Here is a 22,984-nt window from a genome sequence, read left to right as displayed (position 1 = left end):
ATGTCTTAGGAAAACAGAAGAGCAATTAAAGTATCACTATTATAGGACAGATTGAATTAACATAGTAATGAAAACATTCCTCCCTGTTTGGGAAAAGGGGGCTAAATCTCCAGTTATGTCTGAGGATTACCAGCAGCGAAAGCTCCTCGTCTGTGCATTGGCATCACAGCCATCATTTCATTGCACATGAAGTGGCTACACAGGAGGACTGTAAGAAACAAAGATAAAAAGAGTGAAGGTTCATTCACCTCTTTCTAATCCAAAGCTCCACTCTCCTGCCAACCTCAGTCTGCACACCCAGGGGATGCTGCTGCCCTGCTTCCAGACAGTACTTTAATTTGGAGTCCAAATGAATTCTTTAATTAACGGAGAGCAACTTCTACCTAAAGCAAGTTCATTAAACACATGAATCCAACATTGGTCATAATTTGCCCTCAAAATTAAAATAATGCCTCCAGGAAAACATAAGATTGTCTTACAAACCCATAGAAAAGTATAACCATAAACCAAAATGCCTTTTAGCAACAGAGCAACCTTATTTTACCCAGACTACCAAACCTATGGCACAATTATAATTCTAATCTACGGGCCAACTTGGCTTTACTAAGTATAAAAGTCATGGAAGAGGGTATACAGAATGGTTATCACCAGCTTATGGCTTCTTTCTCTGTACTGTCCAAGGGCTGGAGCCTCGCTTATAGCTCAGACAGAAGTATCAGTGTGCACAATGTTGCAGAATGAGTTATTGCCTGCTGTAACAGAATGGCTTCTGAAATCGTGGTGATAATGCTTAATCATGTATTTTGCAACTACGTTCCCCAGAGTCATAAGGATGCAAAACAGTGCTGGAAACACATTAGCAAGAGAAAGAAAGTCTTCGGTCTCTCTTATGACTATGTTAAAACGCTGCATTTTGCTTTGCGCTTGCTGGGATGTGAGTTTAGCTTTTAGAATATTAAACAAACTGACAAGCTAATGAGTTTTGCCAGTGAACAGACTTTCAAATTTAAAAATAGGGTCAGGTTTATCTTAATATTAACGTATCCCTGCTCTTACAGATTGTCCTGCAATAAGCACCCAGAACCTAACACACTTCACAGTAACTAAATCTTCCTTCTTAACTCCACTTCCAGTAGCAGTCAATGCTTGCTAGGAATGGAGTTACATAGCACGGCCGGATGTCAGCACCAAATGCAGTCCTCCTCTCTGCCTTCCTTCAGCTCTGACATTCATCACCTCTTGAATTTTGCTACCTTTTTTTTTCCTATTTGCCACAGGTGGGGAGGACCCATGGAGAACCTGCCCCAGTCTTATGAAGTGTACAGACAACTTCAGTTATTTGCACTTGAATCAGTCATGGTAGACAAACATAAACTACTCATCTCAGATGACCAAAGGTGAAAGCTTGTGGCTGATGTTTGTCCTTGTCCCTACAGTTACTGCAATACGCCCATGGCAGGCTTCATTCTTCTGCTGTTTCACCCTTGGGCCCTGTGGAGCCCAGCTGTGTGATCCTAGAGATAGACAAGACATGCACTGACCCTCTGCCCAAGCCAGCAAGCTCCACAACAAAGATACTGCACTCGCTTCAAAGCTGGCTGCTGGCTCACTTTGCCCTTCTCATTTAAAGTTGATTTGATCCCATAGGTTACAGCACTTAAGAAGACTGCAGGGGATACATGGTATTAAAAAGCAGAAGCACTAGGAAACACCAGCCCTGAAGATTCCTAACCAGAGCTGAGCAATGGGTATTAAGCAAAAAATATAAAAGGTTATGAATTATTGAGAAAAGAGAAACATTTTTCATGCAAAATATCCTTAGCAGAATTGTATGAATCACACTGACTGGAGACTGGATATTTAAAGATATTGTCCTGGTTTGGGCCAATCTCAGTCCCTATTAATGCATCCGTTATTCCAAAATATCCATCAAATTTTGGCAAAGACGACATTAATTTCAGCTGGTCTGTGCTCACTGTCACGTGTGCATAAGGTCAGGATGTTGTCTCCTCCTGTTTCTGGCTAGAATTTTTCAAGTGAGAGGACATTTCAAAATGATTTTGGTGATTGCTTTAAGAAACTTGTTTTGCAAGGGTACATAGAAATGTGATCAAACATGAGCACATCCTCATGGTAAAGGGTCTTCACAAGGAAGCCTTCACTACAGCAAATAAGGTCCTGTGCTCTCCTTGGTGTTATCACTACAACATTTCAGATACCAGAAATATTAAGACCACAGAGAGCAAGAGATAACAAAGGAGGTACAGAGATCATCCTGGCAGTAAAGAAGAGAACTCCAGTTTCAAGATCCTGTCCAAAAGGAGCAGCCACCAATGCATTTTGAAAGGACATCCTCTTTCTAATAAGTTACAGCTGGTTGGAAGAGATTGTAGCTAGAAAAAATGGACTTTGGAAGTCTGCATTCACAATTTACCCACACATCTCCCCATCACCACCCAAGAGAGAGTTGACATTTCTGCACACTGCTAAAACCTCAGCTTGCCCGGAAAGTCATCATACAGAAGGTGTAGCCTTAAACTGGCTGATCTAAGAACCGCAGTTTATCTTTTTGAGTGCATTCAGCACGGAGCAGCTGTAAATTTACCAAGGGTGGGTTTTCACAACCTGCCAGGGCACGTACATATGCATACCAGGTCCAGTGTCCTAATGCAGTCATAAAAGATCAATGCTCATAAAAGCAGCCAAACAAATTTTCTGGCTCATTTGATTTTCAAGTGTGCAACCAGAAGATCTGAACACAGATTTTTTTTTCCCTCCGTTTGAAATTCTTTTAATCTTCCTAGCAAAAGAAGTTTCTTCAGATTCTGTCCTCACTTTCTTCTTTGCCTCCCCTCCAACAGCAGCCCCTCTGCTGTTTTAACAAGCTATCAGTCTCTTAACGCTTCAGAGCATTCAAACATTTCCTAACAAGTGCCTGGAGAGGGACCAGGAAGAAGGAAAATGATTATTTTCAATCCATTCCCTAGTCAAACCTCTTACATTTTAACTGCACTTGAGCTGAAATTCATTAGCAAATTGTAGGTAAAGAATTCAGAGAAAGAGTCAAAGTAGCTTTCATGGAGACTATTCCCTGCAGTCTGGTTACCGAACAGATAAGGGGAAAAACTCACATCAATATAAACATTCATCCTTTGAAAAGCCCTTTTTTTTAAGCTACTCCTCTGAAACACTGAACTTTTTCTTTACATGGTTAATATTAATAATTCACTAGTACTGAAGTGATTCCAGCATTTTATTCCATTTTTAAGCTAGAGCATTGCTTTTATCTTCACAGACTTAAGTCAGGCAGCATTTAACTGAGATCATGTTAACATAATGAGACAAAGATCGTTCTGTGGTTAAGGCCCTGCTAATGCTTGGGAGCTCTGAGTTCAGTTCAGCTTCTGCCCTGCAGTACTTGTTGGACCCCAGGGAAGTCATTTAGTCAGACTGCTCCCAAAGGCATCTCTCTTCCATGTTTTCTGTTAGACAAAAAAGTAGAGCTTAATGGGAAATCAGTTCTTGGTTGCATGAAAAAAGCAGAATTTACAGAAATGTTTTTGGGCAAAAATTACAGCCTTTGTGGAACTGAAACCTCACATTATTAATTAAACTTGATGTGGCATTTTGGAAAGACTGGGACTTCTAAGTAAGTGAAAAAATAGTGACCATGCAGAGATGCATAAGCTCTGTCAGAAGTGTGGGAACTCCAGTCACTTCCACACAACCATTGAGATTTGACAAGTGGAAAATTCCTGTTCCAGAAATTCCCTACTAGTCTTGCAGACAAACTCCAACTATAAGCTCTTCCATGTAGAGATGAGCTCTAATTACCCAAACCTATCAGTATTAGGAACAGGGGATACCTGCCATTCACTGATACATCCGTGTGCTAAATAATAGCACATGCCTAATAAGGAGCAGCTTCTTTAATATGCAAGATGGCATTATGAAATTAGAAAGAACCTTCTGACAACAGCTGCTTTCAAATGTCTCATTTACATTGTAAAAGCTGCTGCTTCCTGTAATAATTGGGAGGGAGAGGAGGGAAACCGCACGTAAGCTGATCCATGCCCCCAGGTACTGTGCACGCAGCTCCTGTCAGATCAAAGAGGAGCCATGCTTCGAGTCTGAGGGGAGAACTTGGCCTCTGGCACTTTAAAGAGAAATAAGCTGGAGCATGCCTTGTATTTAGTCAGTACTCAGCCCATATCTTTGATGTGTGATAACAGTGAGGCAGGTAAAGCGTAAGGGGAGGCCTAACAAGTCATAGCGTAAGTGGGAAACGCCGTTACAAGTCCAGGGAAGGCTCAATGAAATAACATTTGTGCTTTTCTGCGAGAGCCCAGACATATGTCTCAGTCGTGAAAAGGTTCAGACAAAAAAAGAAAAAAAGCATAGAATCCAGGAGCCTGCAGTTACTAACCTTGGAGGTAAGGTGAGTGGCCAAAGAACCAATCCATCTGCACTTGGTGTGGGGGCTCAGAAGGAGGTGCTTGGACTGCAGGCACACTTTGTATTTCATGCACACACAGAGGACCAACCCTGCTCAGGACAAGAAAATTTCACTTACAAGAACTGCAAGATACCATTTGAGTAATATCTACTGAGCTTTGGGTAAGGGAATCTTTCTATCCTGGTTAGATGTGCTTGAAGTCCACAATACCTCAGTGTGCAACGTTGATAGGTTTTATACTTGCTCTCCATTTCAGATTCGTTGTTTCATAAGGAAAAAATATCCTAGGATATACATGGGGCTTAAATCAGTACAGTAAGGTTATGCAGGGAAGTCATGCTTGTGCATGTTACACATGTTTAAATGGCAAAAATAAACTACTGTGTAGAAAGCATGATGTCATAAGATACCTAACTGAGAGCCAAAAACAACAAATTGGCCTGATTTGACTTGTTTTCCATTTGCAAGATGCCTTCAGCAAGGTTTTGCTCATTCTGACTTTTCAAGGAAACAAATACAAAGACGGGAAGATGCTCCTTTGTCACTTTTTGTGTAAAGAGAAGAGAGAATTTAAGTTCTCAAAATGGAAAAAAAAAAAAACAAACAACAGACTTAGGCTGCTGGTGAAGATTCTTATGTCCTAAATAAATCATCTTCTGCTGCTCCTAAAGATGTGATTGATTCGAGGGTCAGATAGAACATGACAATTGAATGCACTTGCTAATAGTCATTAGTCATCTGTCTTCAGTAAGTGACCAAATGTTGGTTTAACCTTCCTCATCCAACAAACACCACCAGCTGATCTGATGGCTCTAGCAATCAGTGTCACCCCCAGGAGATGGGAGAGGAAAAAGACTTGACAAAGTGAAAGGTAAACAGTGGCACCAGATCATCTCTGACTTTGGCACTGGGGACATCCTCGTACAACCAGGATTGTCACTTAGAGCTGATGGATTTATTTGTTTTCGGAAACCAATTCATGATATTTAATACCAGCTTCAATCTCAGGCTCCTTTCAGAGAACAGTCTATATAAGAGATTCCACACGAGTATAAGTCTAATTATATCCTTGGCCTCGTCCAATTGGCTTTTCAAACTTCACTTATGAACCACAGAAGAAATTTGTTTGAAAGGAAGACTATTTTTCAAAAAATAAGATGTCTGTCATACAGTTTTAACAAACTTCACACAAGTGCGCGCCAGCACTTTTCTGAGCCATATGGGGATTTCTGTTGTCAGTTAAAAATTGTGAATACTCCCTGCACTGGTTACTGAATAAAGCTTTTTTCATAGTAGAAGCAAACAGAAAATTTTTAGGTGATTCTTTGCATCTCATCATTATTACCAGCTTAAGGCACTTTCACATTTATTTAAGTTTGTATTGTTCAAAAAGCATTAAATTAGCATTAAATTTTATGAGTAGAAGCAGACAACATTTAATCTGATCTTTTCTACAGCAGCTGTAGCTGGCTACACAGCTAATGCTTTTTAAGCCAAGAGCCAACTTTTTGTTTTTGATCACACCATGTCTCATACTGGAAGTTTATTCTTAAACCAGTAATTCTTCTGACAGAGGTTTATGTTTTTGAATCAATCTGGCATAGTACAGGAGAGCCCCATCTTCCACTGAAGCAAATTCTCCTGACTCTTGTCCTCTAGAAAAGCTAAGGGTTCAAACAGGAAAATCCTGAAAATGGGAAACTCCACAGTGTCAGTTCCCTGTTCTATCTCCATCATCATAAAAATACAGGAGCGAGGGCCTTGCTCACAATCCAGCTGCTTTGGCTGATGCAGCTCCTTAATATCTCTGGAATTCCCCAAGTACTGCTCTTGCTTTGCAGCAGGATGAGCCTGAGAAACTTGTTTGTGTGAAGCCTAACACTCAGCACACAGCATTCTCAGCATGGATACAGCCTTCTTCACTGCCATTGGAACCCACCAAGGAAAGCAAGCTGAAGAAATGCTGTTTTCTTTCCACAATTAATCCGTGCTTCTCTCTGTTTCCTGAAGGCAGCTAATCTATAGGAGGCCACTGAGGGTGCACCCAGAGGTGCAGATGGCACTCTCAGGTGCAGAGATGGCATGTCATGTCAAAATCCTGACAGCGTGAAGAACAGTGGGCTCTGCAGTGACAAACTTTGCACACAAGAGGTCTTAGCAGTGGGTTCTTAGCAGAAGCCACTCCTCTGAGTCCATGTTGTTGCAGGCAAAGGGGTTCAGTTCTGCTGGAGCAGATGGGTAAGAGATTAAGCAGAGGAGATCTTGGCTCATGTTCTGTTGAATGCAAGCATTGGGATTAGCATCATGGTCAATACCTGGCTCTGCCACCAGCATTCTTCCTCTGCCCTGTTCTAGGAATGCCCTGGGGTTTATGGGGAAATGAATGGATCTTGCCTGTGCCTTGGAAACTGCTGGGTAATGGTTATTTTACCAGCTCTACTCCAAGCTACAGGACAAGCCCTGGTTACCTTCCAGAGGTGGGTCTAACCTTCTGAGATGCTACCAAGAGGCAGACGCTTTCAAAGCTGAGACACTTGTGAAGCCATTTCTTGGTATCCTACTGGAATTAACTGATGGACAAAGCAACATTTAGTGTTCATGTTGCAGAGAGACCGTGACACTGGAATTTGAGTGTGCTAGGACCTAAGAAAACACAAGTGGGCAAAGCCATTGCTTTGATATGGTATCACAACAACAGTCCCCAAAGCAAAGTAAGACAAGATAAGACAAACAACAATTAGAACACATCAGGCAATGCGAATCCCTCCATCACGGATCTCCTCTTCCTTCAGGGCCATCTCAATACTGTGTCACAAGATTTCATTGCTTCCCCAGCTTGTCTCCTCCCCCAGTCCTCAGAAACTGGGCTCCTGCACCAGCTCTGTGTGGACTGTGCACATCCTAAGCACATTTTCAATGCTAGCAAAATACCCAGAGTGTTATAACAGACAACACATCCTTCAGTGGAAAGCTGAGTCCCCATTTCAAATTCCTCTTGAACTATTAAGAATCAGTCTGTTGTTCTTTTATTTTTTGTTTTTAGACTTTTCTCTCAGTTAAAACAGAATCTACATTTCTAAATGCAAATTGTCAAATCTTTGCTATTTTGGAGAATGATAGTTATGAGTTGACAAACAGTCTACTCACCATCTGAGAGAGCTTGTCACAACACACATAAATTAACCCTCCCCCACACAGAGTATGGGAGTCTATAAAAAAATGGATTTGTCTTTTCTTCTACTTCAGCCCATGGAGAATTATCTTCTTTGCAGAGCTTCTTGTGATGTATTGCTGCTCAATCATGCATGCACCTTTGAAACAGCATCACAAGTTCTTCCTGACAGCAAGGAATGTGTTCCTACTCCAAGGTTACCTTTGTTCAAAATATACAATAGAAAATAGATGCTAATGAGAAAATAAACGCACAGCATAGTCTTTGGAAATGGCAGTGCTGAAGCTATCACCTTGCCTGAAGCAATAAATTCCAGGATAGCACAGGCTGCATTTTTTAAATTTATCACCTAACAAACCAGCAAGCATTGATTATATGTTTTTCCTTGAGTAATTGCCAATATCATTAATATGTTCAAAGCGATACTTAAGAAGAAAAAACAGATTCTATACACATGAAACGCAATGACTGAAACTCACTTCCACAATCCTGACAAGAGCACTACTTCAGTTAACTGGGACAAGCTCAGGAAGGAGATGAAACGGTCCATGATGTTAAGAGCAGCAACAGATCGGGAGCAGCGACCTTATGCCCTGCAGCTGGGCCAGTCATGTTTCATGGGTCCCAAGTCCCCCTCAATGTTCCCAGCTGTCAGCCCGTTTATGACCTCATAGAGAAACAGCTTAGAAACTATGCAAGTACTTACAAAGCAGAATACAGTACAACTCCTGCTACTCTTTCCCCAAAGTTGGACTGTGTCTCTCTATGGTAACCTAATTTATATCTAGCTATGTTATCCAAAACTGGCTTGAAGGGCTTCTTCCATTTTCATTTGATGGAGAAAAGCCAGGTTGAAACCATCCTACAGAATTTTTTCCTGCAAGTTAATAGCAATCCTTAACCATTCACATTTAATGTTTATGTCATCACAGCCTTCCATTGAAAGACATCCAAGAGCAGAGCAGAGCAATGATTGTCTTCTCAATTGCTACCAAGAACACTGCGGAGAAAAGAGCGAGGAATGGGCAACATCTTATTTTTCTCACTGTGTTTCAGTGATGTTTCCCAATCCCTCTACACTAAGGCATATCTGTGCATGACAACCATGTACCTCATTCTGGCTGTCAAAGAACTGACCTTAATACAGAAGATAGCTGTTAAGTTGTTAGAATACCAGACAGAATGCTCCTCACCTCTGTGAGAACTGAATTACTACTATTCCCCAGCAAAAGAACTGGTCCTACCCTCGTTAGGAAGCTCTTCAAGTACCACTGGGTTACTGAAACAGGAACAAAATAAAGAGGAAACCTCTGTAAAAGTCCAACTCCATAGTCTAACATCTACTCTGCAAACAGGGGTTTCAGAATCAAAACAAGACCTGGATTAACATTTATGGCACTTATCTATGTCGCATTTCTCACATTACCACTTTATGTTTCAGCTGAGGCGCTGAAATCCTATCTCAAAAAGGCGGCAGGAACAGAAAAGCCCTGGATAAGGAATAATACATTTTTCCCTATGCAACACTATAGATAAGAAATAAGCTTCTCATTTATTGGTTGTCACCATTCTAACAATGCTAAAACACTTTCATTTCTGAATATCACCCTTAAACATGTCCTGAACAATTAGAATAAGAAGAGCAAAGTAACCAGAGTCCTGTGCAGATAAGACAAATATCATTGTAGAAGAGGAGCCTTAAGAAACCCAGTGAACATTAGATATATATCATGCACATTCTAAATTTAAGATCGAGGGTAATTATTTTAATGTGGAACTTTCAATCACTGCTCACCCTACAGAGCTTCCCCGTGGATTTGAGGTTGAGTAATGTAGTAATGACAGTATTACCACTTGTAATAGAAAGAAACATTATAGTATCATTATCAAGGAATTACTCTTGCAATTAGTAATAATTCCCACACTCACAGTCAAATAAGTAACACTTTCCCCATTAATTTAATTTTCCCTGTAAGGCTCGAGTAAGCAGCTATTCTTATCACTGTTTCAATACATCTGTCTGCTTGTTCATCTACATAGTCCCTAGTTCTCTGATTTTGAAGAGAACTGTGTCTAGTCAGATAATTTCTCAAGAATTGAACTACATGATCTGTCAGCTTACTGGGCAGGTATAAAAAGAAAGAAAGGAAAAAAAAGAATTTCTCATGTTTGACCTGGTTCTACAATGTACTCTAAGTGGAAATCACGCCCTTCAGGTGCATTTACAGCATGAGAAGAATGATAACTCAGGACAGGGTAAAACATCATCCTGCGTGCATCGTGTTTGCAATGGCTTCCGCACTATTACCAATAACAGTAACTCACAAGAGTACTGCAGTGTAACTACTGGTGCTCCTGGGATAAAAACTCTATTCACAGGAGTGAACCGGTCTCTTTAACCTATCAGAAAGAGCTGAGGAGTTCAGGACTATGCAGTGCATGGGAAGGATTTTGATCACTTGTTGTTCCAAGTGTGTATTCTGCTCCATGGAGGCACAGCATCCCATTCAGGACCCCGGCTCCTTGATAGTGTGCTTAAGTGGGAGCCAAAATCTTACCTAGACATGGGCACTGAATTTCTGAAATCCTTGTTTTAAGTTCCAAGCACACAAAGCAAGAGAACAAAACAACTGACCTCACAACACGGCCTATGTAGTATATTAGATGGATGTGCCAGTTTTATGTATAATTCTATTACATCCCCCTTCATCTCCCAGCTGAACTCTTTGCGGAAGCCCTCCTCAATGAGATCTTACAGCTGCTTCATAAGAAAGCCTATGAATACATTCATTGTTCTTACACAACTCGAAGGCATACAGCTTCTTAGTAAATCAGACCTTCAATACACAGAGGAAAACACTGTAAAACAGTACAAGATACAGTAAGCAGTACTTGGATTGCTATGAAAAATTAAATAGAAACCACTGGATAGTAGTACCATTGCTGATGCTCCTCATGCAAATTTTTCCTGCTTCACTGATGTTACACATCATCTGTTTATTTCAGCTTGCACTCCTTTAGAATTGCAAAACATCTCTCAAGACATCACAATTCTGCTATCATGCTCCAAGTCATGCAATCCTTCAAATATGAATCAAATGCCAGTTTACAGTAACTTCAAGGCGCCTTGTCTACTTCATACCTACTGCAACATCGTTCCAAACTCCTGTAGTTTTCATACTTAGAAAACTCTTCATGCCCGAATTTTTACTCATCCGGACTGTTTTAGTGCTGAGCTTAAAACTGCCCTAGTTGCTTTTGTCCAAGACTATAAGAAGAGCAAATTCTGCAGAGAGAGGTAACATCTTTCATTAGGTCAGCTTATAGAAAGGGAAAGCACTGGGTGAGCTTACTGATGCAGAAGTCAACACAGGCTAACAATAGAGGTCTCTTTCTTGCCTATCCCCCTTTGTCTTTACAGCCAGCAATCCCATTCCCTCCATAGTTTCCATTTCACAAAGTTATACAAGCCAAGCTGCTGCTTCTGGAACCAGGAGCATCAATTAGGATCAGATTTCTTGTTCTTCATGGCAAGATCTTCAGCCATTTTGCACCTCTCCCTGCCTTGGATAGCAGCCTGCTGCATCTCTTTCAGATGCTCATTACCAGAGTCTGAGAGGCAGCCCAAAGGCTCACCAGAAGAATTATCTCTGGTTAAAAAAAACCCAAAAATTTTAAGCATTCTTGAAATGGATCTTTTTGTTTGTTTCATTTGCTCAGTCTTTTCAGAAAGAAAAGGCATGGTTTGTTTACATTAACAGTTTTAAAATCAGGAACGAGAGCGTGTTGCCTGAGACTGACTGATGTTTTCCATTGCTTAGTACTTAAAAATCCCTACGTGCTTTTCTTCTGCTCCTTAAAAGTAGTCATAATTAGAGATCCAATTCTTGCCTGCCATTGTACAAAACAGCATTTCTCAGTTCTAGCGTCAAAGGGGAGTAGTGTTGAGGGGCATATCACTCAGATGATTAATGCCACAAATAGGAATTTTGTCTCCACATCACTTGTGCAAATGAATATGCAGCTTGCTTCATAGGCAGGCCTCATTCTTGGATGATCCTAACTCATTGTGCTTTGTAAAGCCCCAAGGTCAGTAAGTTTTTTTTTGCTATGAGTGAATGAAAAAAATCTTGGCGTTTCCCCAAACACAGTTAAATGAAAAACACAGAAATATCACTGAGCAGTTTGTTCTAGAGCAGTGCTCCAGCTCTGGGACCCCGTCATGATCCTGCAAATCCAAACTCTGCAAACAAAGACCTGCATTTATTGCAAAACATCTCCCAGCATTGCTGGGATTTTAGCTTGGCAAGTGCCATATCAGGACTCAGCTCAGTGTAAGATGCCCCTATTTTTATTCCTGTACATGGCAGTCACATTCATGTTTTCTCCCAGAATCCTGGAGTCTTGGTGAAAGGAAGACAACTACATTGTGGATCAGTTTCCCCTCCTTAGAGCCCACAGAGGGAAAGTCCACATCAAGGAGAGTGTGAAAGAGTAACCTCCACAGCCTATGATTTCAGCTCCAGAACAAGAAGCTGAACTTGCCTGACCCTAAGCTCAAACTAATAAATCCCATTACAAAGCTGCTATGTTGTTCATGGGCAAAGAAAGCCTCACTTCTGCTCTGTGATTGCTTTGTACAGCACCTAGCGCTGTGGGGGGCAAGGGGTGATAGGAAGGGTTGGTGACTTTTTGTTGTCTTATTTGTGTATCAAGTGTTTTGTTTACAGAGGCAATCGCTATGCTCAGCAGACTGAGTGCTGCAGAAAGATCATAAAAAGAATTTGCCATGAATTAAAAATGAACAATACTTAAAACCCCCATTTTCCTATTCTCAGCAGCAAGCAGCACAGCAAGGTAACATTTCAAAGCAAGCTTCATCAGTTTTGACACTTTAAAATGCAAAGCCTGACCTGTTCAGCATTTACATAGTTCACTGATCAATTAGGATGTGGCACTAAACAGCAGTGCTCGGGACACAGTTATTTCTCCACCTTGGCCCTTTTGACCTCCTCACGCAGTAATGAATTTTCTTCCTGCTTGCCCTGTAGAATGGATCAACCTTAATTATCCCACAAAAGACCAGCACTGACCTAGATTTATTAGAAAATTGAGGACCTATCATAGAAAACTAGAAGTTTGATGTCACATCAAAATCAACTGTAGCACTAATAAGTATCTCTGCAGATAGGACTGCAGTGCAAGCCAAAGTATCAGTATCAGCAAGCCCAGGCTGAAACGCATGGCAGCCTCTCAGGGAATCACCTCTTAACCAACAGTCCAGCACTGTCAATAAATCTCCATTCTCTGTCAGCTCTGGGATCTCAGCATCTTGCAAAGTCAAGACAGATGTGAGGGCTCACTAGAGGTGCTGAGTGTCATAAAGGTGGAGAATAGCAGCCACGAGCCACCCTGCGTGGGCAGCAACACATATCTGCAGACATGGGAGGATGAGAGCCTGTGGATCACAGCACTGATTTGGTATAAGCGGACTCAGTAGAGACCTTGAGCAAGCCATTCAGCTGCTCTGTATCACACAGGGGAGACTTTCCTCACTAATTGCTCTGTTAGAGGATCAAATCCTTTATTAATTGAAGATTGTGGTTACAAATGTATTTGCATGCCCAATTTCCACCAGTTTGAATAAGTTAGGCCTAGACTGTAAGGACCTATTAAGCGTATAGGTAGGCTTCAGACAAGACAAGTTAATTAAAATCCAATCATAAATCAATGTAATTAGAAATAAAACAAATGTGAGAAGTAGCCATAATGAGAGAGCTCTTCATGAATACAGAAGAGACAAATCATACAATTGGGTGCCAGTACTCCCTGACCCGAGATTCAGCAAGCACAAAAGCCTTTGCAGCGTTTCCTTTTGCTTTTCAGTGCCGTGTCTGTCCTTGTACATGCCTAGAGCAGTGGCAGCTTATAAATATAATCAGTATGGATTGATGCACATACAACAGTTCTATTTTAAGTATTACTTTTTCGGGGGCACTCACTGGGACTGAGAGCTGAGCTGGAGAGCAGAGGCAGCTGCAGAGCAAATCTTTGGTAAGGCAGAACCTTCTTGCTGGGAAATCCACATCTTTTAAAATATGAAAATGAGACTACAACTGAAATATCAGAAGTACATAATAAATCCAGAAAACTGATGGTGGAAATTACTGCTACAACTTTGTTCTCCTATGCCTTGTCTGAGCAGTGTCTTTTTCTGGGAACTGATGGGAAGCTGTGTTGTTCAATGTGTGAAAGAATCTTTGCATAGGAGATTATTCAAGTAAAAGATGCCAGTTTTATCCATATTACAAGCAGTAATTACAAACTCTTTTAGAACTTTATTTTATTTTAAAGAGCCTGCATACTGAACCAAAAGCATTAAAAATATACTGATGCATCTGACTGCAAAAGAAGTCCTGAGTTACCCCAAATCTGTGCTGCTGAATCCAAGAAGAAGCTCCAAATGACGTCTGGAGATCCAAGAAGGCCACATCACACAACAACGACTCAGACCTGAGGGGACACCAGGCCTGCGTCCTGGTTTTGCATCTGTGGTCCAGTAAGGAATTCAAAGGGAACAACAATTAATTAACTGAATTAGTGTATAGCCCAACAGCTCTGAAATACTGACAACCTTTAAGCAGCTCTGTAATGTGCATCAGAAATCCCTGCAGGTCTGTGAACTATCCGATCTACCCTTTCACACCAAGTCAACTTGTATATGTTTGAAAAAATGCTTTTGAATCTCTAGTTTACAGTCTTCATTAATGATTATTTTACAGTGGAAGTAATGGAGCTGGAAAATGATGTACTTAATACACCAAGTAGCTAACTTTAAAGCAACTATTTAAGTTCATGTACTACTCAACTTCAAGTCCAACGGAAGCTGCTGTCTTATTTTTGTCAGATTCTCCACTGGTGTGTAGAAATGTAACATCCAGGGAGCGATAACTGCTTCCATCAGATAAGAACATGTCACGATATTATCTGTCTGCCCAGAGGAGCTGGCTAAAATTCTGAAGCCCATGAGACATTCCTGTCTGGAGAAATAATTACTAGCGGAGTCTGATGCCTTTGACACAATCCTATGTGCTTTTAAATTATGTACAAAGCCTTGTTTCTCTTCACACACCAGGAATGAAACAGCAGGAGAGATCTCCAAGTCTCTTTTTAGCCAGCAAAAAGCTGCAGTCAGCATCTTCTCAAAACTGTGCTGCCAGTGCTTTCTCTCTGTGCTTTCCGTGGCTGCTATCTTTCTCAGATGCTCTGATGCCATTCTGCATTCATGCAAACCTTCACAGAAAAGCAACTTATAAAGCCTCTACAACTCCTATGATTGGTGACTTCAGATTGTGCTTTCGGTGAAAGCAAGCAGGGAGACCAACTACCTCCCTATTTTTTCTGAAACAAAGCAGCAGCCATTTACACCAACATTTACTGCAACTCAGCAGTTACTTGATTTAATGCAACTCATAAAATTTACAATTTATACTTTCTAGAGTCCTGGGGAGATTTCAGTCGCTGAAGTGTTTTGGGGTGTGGATAAGTTCCATGCACATTGCTCTACCACCAAGACAATGTTTGACTCAAGCTACTTCTGTGCCTTCTTCCCTTGCTCGGGTCTGATCCCAGAGCAAGGAGCTTGGACTTTCACTGCAGCCTTTTTAGCTAAAAGGCCAATATTTTGGCACTGTAACCAGCTCACAGAAGCTGTACACACACAGAGTCCAGGCATCCAGCTGCCTGGCACTGATATACAAGCAACTCAAAAGCACTGCATGGTGCGTTCTACATCACTGTATTCAGCTTCCTTCTTCTCCTTAAGCAGAATGCTTCAAGATTGAAACCTTGTCGCTAGCTTTTTGAAAAAACTTTCACCATTTATTTATGATACATCCTAGTTCAATTTTAACCTACATGCTGAGGCAGCATCCCATGTTTTGCTGCTTGTTCAGTGAATATGGACAGCATCTCTAAACCATGTGCACATGCATGCAGCAGCACAAAAGACAGCCCTATAGGAGTCTGCTCTGTACCTTTGCAAGTTTGCTCAGCACCATGCATTCCTCCTCATCACACTACATTGCCGTATTTGCAAATGGGAGGCATTTGCATTCAGACAATTATTTAGAAGCGCTCTGCATTTGTTACAGAAGCCATCATTGGAAAGGTGGTATAAATCAATGTGCTAAGGGTGAGAAATATTGATTTTCCTGCAAGGTTTATTTGCAGTATGACTGAAAGACCTAATATTAAGAGACAACAAATTGAGCTATCGCACAGCTCGGGGGCAGTTTGGACAGAACTGCACAGTAACATGGGGAGAACAAGGAGGCACCATGCCACCCTATGGCTAGGGCCCAGCAATGAGAGAAGCACTCCCAGAATACAGCCAGTACTGAGAATAGCAGAGGATCAGAACCTGCAAAAAAGAATACTCCTACATAGCAACCCCAAGCTCACCTGCTGTGCCTGAAGCCCTTCCACACACCACAGAGTGAGCACAGGTGATCTTCCACCTCTTTGAGCTCCAGTTGCTCTCCAAGAGCATTTGATGGCCACTTCTCTCCCGGCATCCTGCATGGGGCTGCTGTAGGGAGCTGGGCTCACCCCCTGTGCCTGCTGAGGAGTCAGGGCCTGGGCACAGGAGAATGCATGCAGGTTCAGTGCCTAGAAATAACAATCTTGTTGTTGTTGATATTTAAATATTTTTTTTTTCTTCGTTCTTATGTTTGCATCGTAAGTCTCCATCCACCTGGTCCCTGCAGGCCCACCACCTGCTCCTCGTTCCCAGCCCAGGCCCATGGTGTGCCCTCTTTCAGGGAGCAGCAAAGAGGGCAAACACAGCCTGGTCAACTCTGCTCACTGTCCAAATTGTGGTGGCAGGAAAGTACAAGAAGTATTAAAACCTTGCCAGCACAGGTTTTTGCCTGTTACTTCAGGAAATTAATTTCTACCAAGTTTTGCAGTTTCCCCTCCTGCTCCATGGACCCAGTGATAGTCGTTTGTCACTGCTGCTCAGAAGAAAGGCGGTTCTCAGGAAGGCAATGAGGCATTTGACAGACTTTCCAGTGAGTGTGAAAACATCACACAATGTCATACAATAGCACTGTAAGCAGCAATACCTCTCAGAGGACCTGTACAGTTACATCTTGAGGTAGTGATGAAAGCTCCTTTTGTGAGGATAAAGAAAGAGCTCAGGGAGGATACGGTCCAGAGCAGGGAAAAATATTAACAAGCAAGAGATCGTTAGATGCTTGGTCTCACTGACGTCATGCAAATAAATTGGTGTGGAAATCAGAAACCCCTTAATAGAGTGAGTCAGCTTCTGCCATCCTTGCACAGCCCAGCGTCCTGCAATAGTTCAGCCGGAGGCCACTTCCTGGTAATATTATTACTTCGTTAGTTTGATAAGCCTCCTCCACACACACTCTGATTTACATCAGCATATAGACAAACCGTACAGATGACATTTGTTAGAAACTTTCCTAAAGCTTATGTTGAATTAGCTTTTCTCCCCAGGCAAGGCAGGCCATGGTGTTGAAATCCTGCAACATTTCCTTACAGAGCAGCTAAGTCCTACCTGATGTAACCTGCGGGTGTTTATTTAGTGTCAGAAACAGACTACAATGCAACCAGAATCCTCCTGACCCTGTCAAGTAAAGAGATTGCAAAGCTTTGTAACTATTCCTTATTTCAGGAGTCATTAGTTTACTAGTGACCAGAATTGCTGCCAGTTAAAAAGAATGGTATTGTTTCTCTCAGCAGCCTGGGAACATGCCTTTCTTGTCCAGCCAGCCTCCTAACCTTCTCAAGTTTACCACTTCCCATTTTTCCAGCTAAATTCTTTCATCACAAACAAGATTTAACTCATAGTCTGGATACCAGGCAGAGGTCAATGGGAAGGTATAAAATGGTATACATTACCGTAGGAATGAATAAATTAATTTCTTGGCTCCTATGGAGAATGAAACCTAAGAGGATTTGCAGTCTGTTTCAGTCAACACTTCCATATTGCTGCTCGTCTTTCTAAATATATCCTGCTCTTCTGGCTCTTTATACAGAGAATACCTCAGGTAGAGTGAGCCATATCCGTGGTTGTGTGTAATTACAATGTAAGTGGGTGTCAATCAAAGAGCAACAGAACTGGTTTAACTAGCACACCGAGGGGCCTGGCAAAAGGTGCAAGTGATACCAGTTTTGGATTGGTTCTGAATTTTCAATCATCATCCCCATCACAGTTTAGTAAGAGAGAACTAAGCTTTGACTCTAGCTAGCCAGTTCCTTCCAGTTCAGTTCTTAATGGGTAAAATACAGGGCTCATTTCCATGTCGCCTTGTGCAGTTCAAAATCCCATTTTGAAAAGATCACAAATTACAGCCACTTTCACATTTACCTGCGCCTTCATACCTGCATTGCACTGGTAAAAGGTTAAGGTCTAAGACAAAGATTGAAGCTTGTCTGTGATAAACAGCGAGGAGCCAACCTCATACACTGAAATTGCTTTCTTCATGAACTAAAGAGCATTGGAAACTTCCCTATCCTAGCAGCTTATTTCCTTCACGAGCATCCAAAGCAAATCCAAAGGCAGAGACACAATGAATGTCTCCAGCAGACACTAAGCAATTTGCTCAGTGATTACAGGAAGAGACTTTGACACTATTACTGGAGGTTTTACAACAGCCTACACAAATGGAGATACAAAACGGGAGATTCCAAAGTGCTCCTAATAATGCAGTCACTTTTTGCTGATGTCCCTTGTTTAATTTGGCACCAGATTGTTTCCTGCAGTGTTTCTGACTCTGTGTATGGATTGGGATTTAAAGGCCACCTGAGGGCAGCCAGTGTTCTGCAAACAGTGTTCTGTGTTTCAACTAACAGTTATATCCAGAAGAGGCCTTGTCCATCTTGATGCCAGTACACTCGGAACAAACATGTTGAAACATGGAAAGAAAAAAACCTATTTAAGTAGTGCCCTAGCACAAGCTGGAGCTCTTCTTAACCACATACTTTGCTTCACTGGAGCTGGTACAGCTGAAGTAAACTTCCTACTGAATACATCTCCAACTGCAACTGCAAGGTGAATAACTTTGTAGAAATCAATAGGAAGGAAATCTGTCCCTTGTCTCAGACATCTATAGATATGGATTTTTTTTTGCCCATGGCAATAGTATGGGTTCTCTTGATTTTCTATCTATCTGTTCACTCTCTCAGTTAGGTTTGTCACATTTCCAGCTGTTTAGAACATCACTTCTCACACTTAAATAGGCACAAAGCAGGAAAGCGTTTGCAATAATATAGAACAGTCACTTACCCCTGAGCAAGTAATTTATCTCAGACCAGAGTGCCAGAGTAATAACTGGGATTAAAGATAGAGCAGTCAAGACAAAAAAAAGGTAAATCAATCACTACATTAGGATATTTGAAGAATCATTTGCATGTACTCAGAAAGTATGATACTTGCTATTAAGCCTAGCTGTAGCAGAGTATCAAATTAATAAATATTCATCAAATAACCTTTTAGGAAAACTCAGTGACTACGATGGTGGCCAGCTACTGAATTCAATCTAATTGAAAACCTGAGAAGTAATGAAATGATTGCATGTCTGTCTCTTCATTAAATCAGTGTGCAAATTTGCATAGATTAATTTGTGTCAAATTAATAGCTCCACTCTTGGCTTTACGCCAAGAGGACTTATCACAAAATCAATCTATAGTTTTAATTCCATTCTGCACTCCCAAAGTGTTGCGTGGCTTGTGCTATTTTAGAAACCAAAAAAAAAAGAAAAAGAGAGCTGAATACGATTTTCACCACTTCTGTCATTTTCCCCTATTTCTTATGTTACAGTGATTAATTACAATAAAATATGCACATGATTAAAAAGAAAAAAGGAAACGTGCAGTCCCAGCCATGGAGAAATGAGATCTGGTTTACTTTTCTGGGAGTAAAGTCACATTGGAATGCATGAATGCTCAACTACGTGAAATCCAGCACAGGGTCGGATGTCGGGGGCTGAAACAAACAACTTACTGCCTGTTTTATCAACCAGAGCAGCTCCCAAAACCAGTGGGGCTCTTGGTATTTTAGTACAATTCTTATTGCTTGGGTCCCCAACCTATTCTGTCCTTCCAGAGGCTGCAGAATTTGCTGTACTTATGCAGCTGTTTGATCTCCATGATGTGTAAAATAAATTTAAGCATTCTGATGTTCACTGTTTTGAGATCTGTCAGGAAAATAATTATTCCTTCGGCCCTCAGTTATTTGAAGTTAATGTTAGGGACTGCCAGTGCACTCATTTCCATTTTCAGCTTGTTTTGACTTTTCAGCCTTTTATTTTTTTGTTTTTTTAATAAATACAATCAGGCTTTAATTCAGGACATTTGATTAATCAAACTCAGACCATCTGCTGCAGCCCTGTCTCCTGCTGATCTGCATTGCCTGAAGTCAGTGACATGCTTCAGGGCTGCAGTCTCACACTGTCTCTTCCTCTGTCAGCTGTCTTATTGCTAATCTGCTCTTTTCACCCAACACACAGTGACTGGGCTTTGTTTACTGTTGATGACCATTTACGATAGTTGTAATGCTAGACAATTTGTATCAAAATACAGTATGTGCAAAATCCAGTTATACAACAAACACATCAGAATGAAAATAGCATGAACCAAAGATACCCCAGTAATGTACAAAGAAAAAAACAACCATAAGAAACCTCCTCACTAAGACAACTCAAATATTTTCTGTAGTAACATTAAAAGCCATTCTAGGTTCAGCTTTAATTTTAAACTTCCTACCAGTAACAGGGACTCTGCATTCACGTGTTGATTTCCCTCTCATGTTCAGAAATTGACTCCGAAACTCAGACTGAAGGTCTGTACAGAGATAGCTTGCACAGCTTGGAGATTTTGATGGGAATACACCAGTTTTGTTCTAACAGAACACTCTCTGGTCGTGGCTGGTTGTATTTGAAAGGGAAGGGGAAATATGCCCCTTCAACAGCTGCACCATCCAGAAGGTCTGTAATTGCTTTCAGAGACTGTCAGGTTCAGAAGTAGCATGGTTAGAAGGCAGTAATGGATAGGAGAATGTCCAGTCCCTACATAAAACCTTGATTTTATTGATGCATAGGCCTTCTGCAGAGGGATAAACATCATCTCTCTTGTTGTCAGATGTTAGAGTCAGTCTCAAAAGTCAAGAAGGAACAGCACCTTCAGAGAACAGGCCCCCCTTCAGCATCAAAGCTTATCAGAAGAAATCATTACATTAGATATTGAAAGCATAGATATACAGAGATATTTGACTGCTGTATTTCTGAGAGAGTGAGAATGGGACATAACACACCCATAATACTTGAGCATGGGGGAATTCACCAAGAGGTTTATTACTGTATGACCAAAGAATCAAAGCTCTCCAAAGCCAAATGTAGCACAGAAGAGGTCCATGTGCAGCTCTAGGAATGTACAGGGTAAACAAATAAATAGAGGGAGAGAAACGGGAGCCCAGAAATGTCAAGATTGCAGAGAGTAATAGCATCCACCCTTTTGAGGCAGGGACTGGTTTCCAAATGTATTATATCCTGTCATTTTCTTAGAAGCAGTTTTACTAGCAGCAAAGAAATGGATGGAAGTCTGCATCATACTGACTTTGTGATGAAACTACAAGAAAGGTCTGTCACCCTACTTAAGTGGTCACAAAAATGCAGTGCTATTTGCCATGATACTCAGCAGCAGAGTACAGGCTTCTCTATACTTCCACAGCATTCTGCCAGCCAGGAGGCACAGGAGGCAAGAAAAGCATACAGTTTCCACACAGGCTTTTGTTTACATGGGAGAAGAGAATAGTGTGGACTTCAGAAATCCCAGACAAACACACCCAGAGAAGCTCACTTCTACCACTCATCAGTTACTGCCATGGACAAGGCACAGCTCTGCACACCCTTGGGTTTGAGCCAGCCCTTGCTGGTACCTGTGGAGCTCCATAAGGGACTGAACACGCTGTGCTCACTGCAGGAACCGGACAATAGCTATCTGAATGCTTATGATAACAAGCATCCTCCAGCTACTGAGGCTAATGCAATAAAGAGAATTTCATTTTGGCATAAGAAAAACCAAGGGAATGACATGATGTATTGGCAAGATTTAAATTATATGAGGCCAAAGAGGCAGCTTAAAAGAGTTAGGCCTTTATTAATCGGGTAACAGTGATGCTGCATTTCAAAACAGGCTTAACACCTGCTAATTTCATTTCAGTGCTGCTGAAGCTGAGTCAGCTAACTGAGCCTGCTGTGGATCAGGCACGTTCAGAGCAGCAAAGCTATTCCTTGCCTTCATGAAAATGTTTTTCTCTCTTTAGTAAGGACACTGAGGGGAAAGGGGGGAGAAAGGATGACCTCCTTTCTCCTTTAAACACACCAATGTCCCATGCAGCTGGAGCTGCAGGGAAAGAGGATAAGAAGCATCACAGAATTCAAGGAAATCCCATAGCTAATGATTATATATTTGCAATGCTGGTGGAGGAACAGGCATATTACTCTTTCACTTGCAGACAGAGGTTTGAAACAAGCCTAGTGGCTTTCTGAGCCATAGCATAGGTCAGTGAGAAGCCAAGACCCAGTCCCAGGTCCCCGTCACTGCAGGGCACTACAGATTCTCCCCCTCATTGCTCTCTACCCCCTGCTAGGTAATAATCTCCTCCATGTTTCTCCATTCATTGTGAGCTCCAATTTTATGGGAAACTCAAGCAGCACCCAAAAAAGTTCATCTGTTGTTCCTATCCACATTGCACATGTAGACTTTTAAAAAATATCGTGTTGTTCTTCCACACACTGAGTGTGATAGATGCTACCATACATGCATGCCATAAGACACCACAACCCTGAGGTATGTTATGAGATTGTAGAACAGCCACGGCCCAGACACAGAGCCAGCATGGATCTGCCTGGGCTCCGTGAGCACAGGTTAAACATTACCTGAACCAGACTGTACTGTTGGCTTCACAGCATCACCCTGGCTCTGAAAGCAGCTCAACAACTTCTGCTCTCTACTGAGAAGTCATTCTATGCTAGTTCTGCTGCTTGCAGAGCATGTTTTTTCAGTTGCCAATTTGTTTATTACATGCTAAGGTTTCTGTAACTTCACAGAGGACTTGAAGCAGATTCTACAATAAAAACATTAGTGTGGGCCAAATTATTTTTCTCTCGCTTTCATTCTGCTTGGAGACAATTTTCACCCCAAGGCTAACGATGAGAACCTTGAGTCAGATTTTTATAATGGAGGCCATTTGCATCCTAAACTGTAACATTTGCTGTCAGCAGAAATTATAATGCTAAAACTCAATAGTTAATGATACAGCACACACC

The 22,984-nt window shown here is 41.5% G+C and overlaps 1 long non-coding RNA gene across 2 annotated transcripts in view; it reads right to left on the bottom strand.

Moving 5' to 3' along the window:
* Positions 1-22,984, bottom strand: part of LOC125700052 (uncharacterized) — a 32,209-nt gene that overhangs the window by 6,985 nt on the left and 2,240 nt on the right. Inside the window, exons 2-4 of one of the 2 annotated variants that reach the window (XR_007379769.1) lie at positions 16,092-16,298; positions 4,427-4,545; positions 131-208 (exon numbers count right to left, since the gene is read on the bottom strand). This is a non-coding gene — a long non-coding RNA (uncharacterized LOC125700052). The remainder of the gene's footprint in view (positions 1-130; positions 209-4,426; positions 4,546-16,091; positions 16,299-22,984) is intronic. The other variant, XR_007379768.1, reaches the window with a different exon arrangement.

This window comes from Lagopus muta, chromosome 14 (genome assembly GCF_023343835.1).
Source record: "Lagopus muta isolate bLagMut1 chromosome 14, bLagMut1 primary, whole genome shotgun sequence".
Classification (NCBI taxonomy): Eukaryota; Metazoa; Chordata; class Aves; order Galliformes; family Phasianidae; genus Lagopus; species Lagopus muta.
This window is presented reverse-complemented; position numbering and strand designations above follow the sequence as displayed.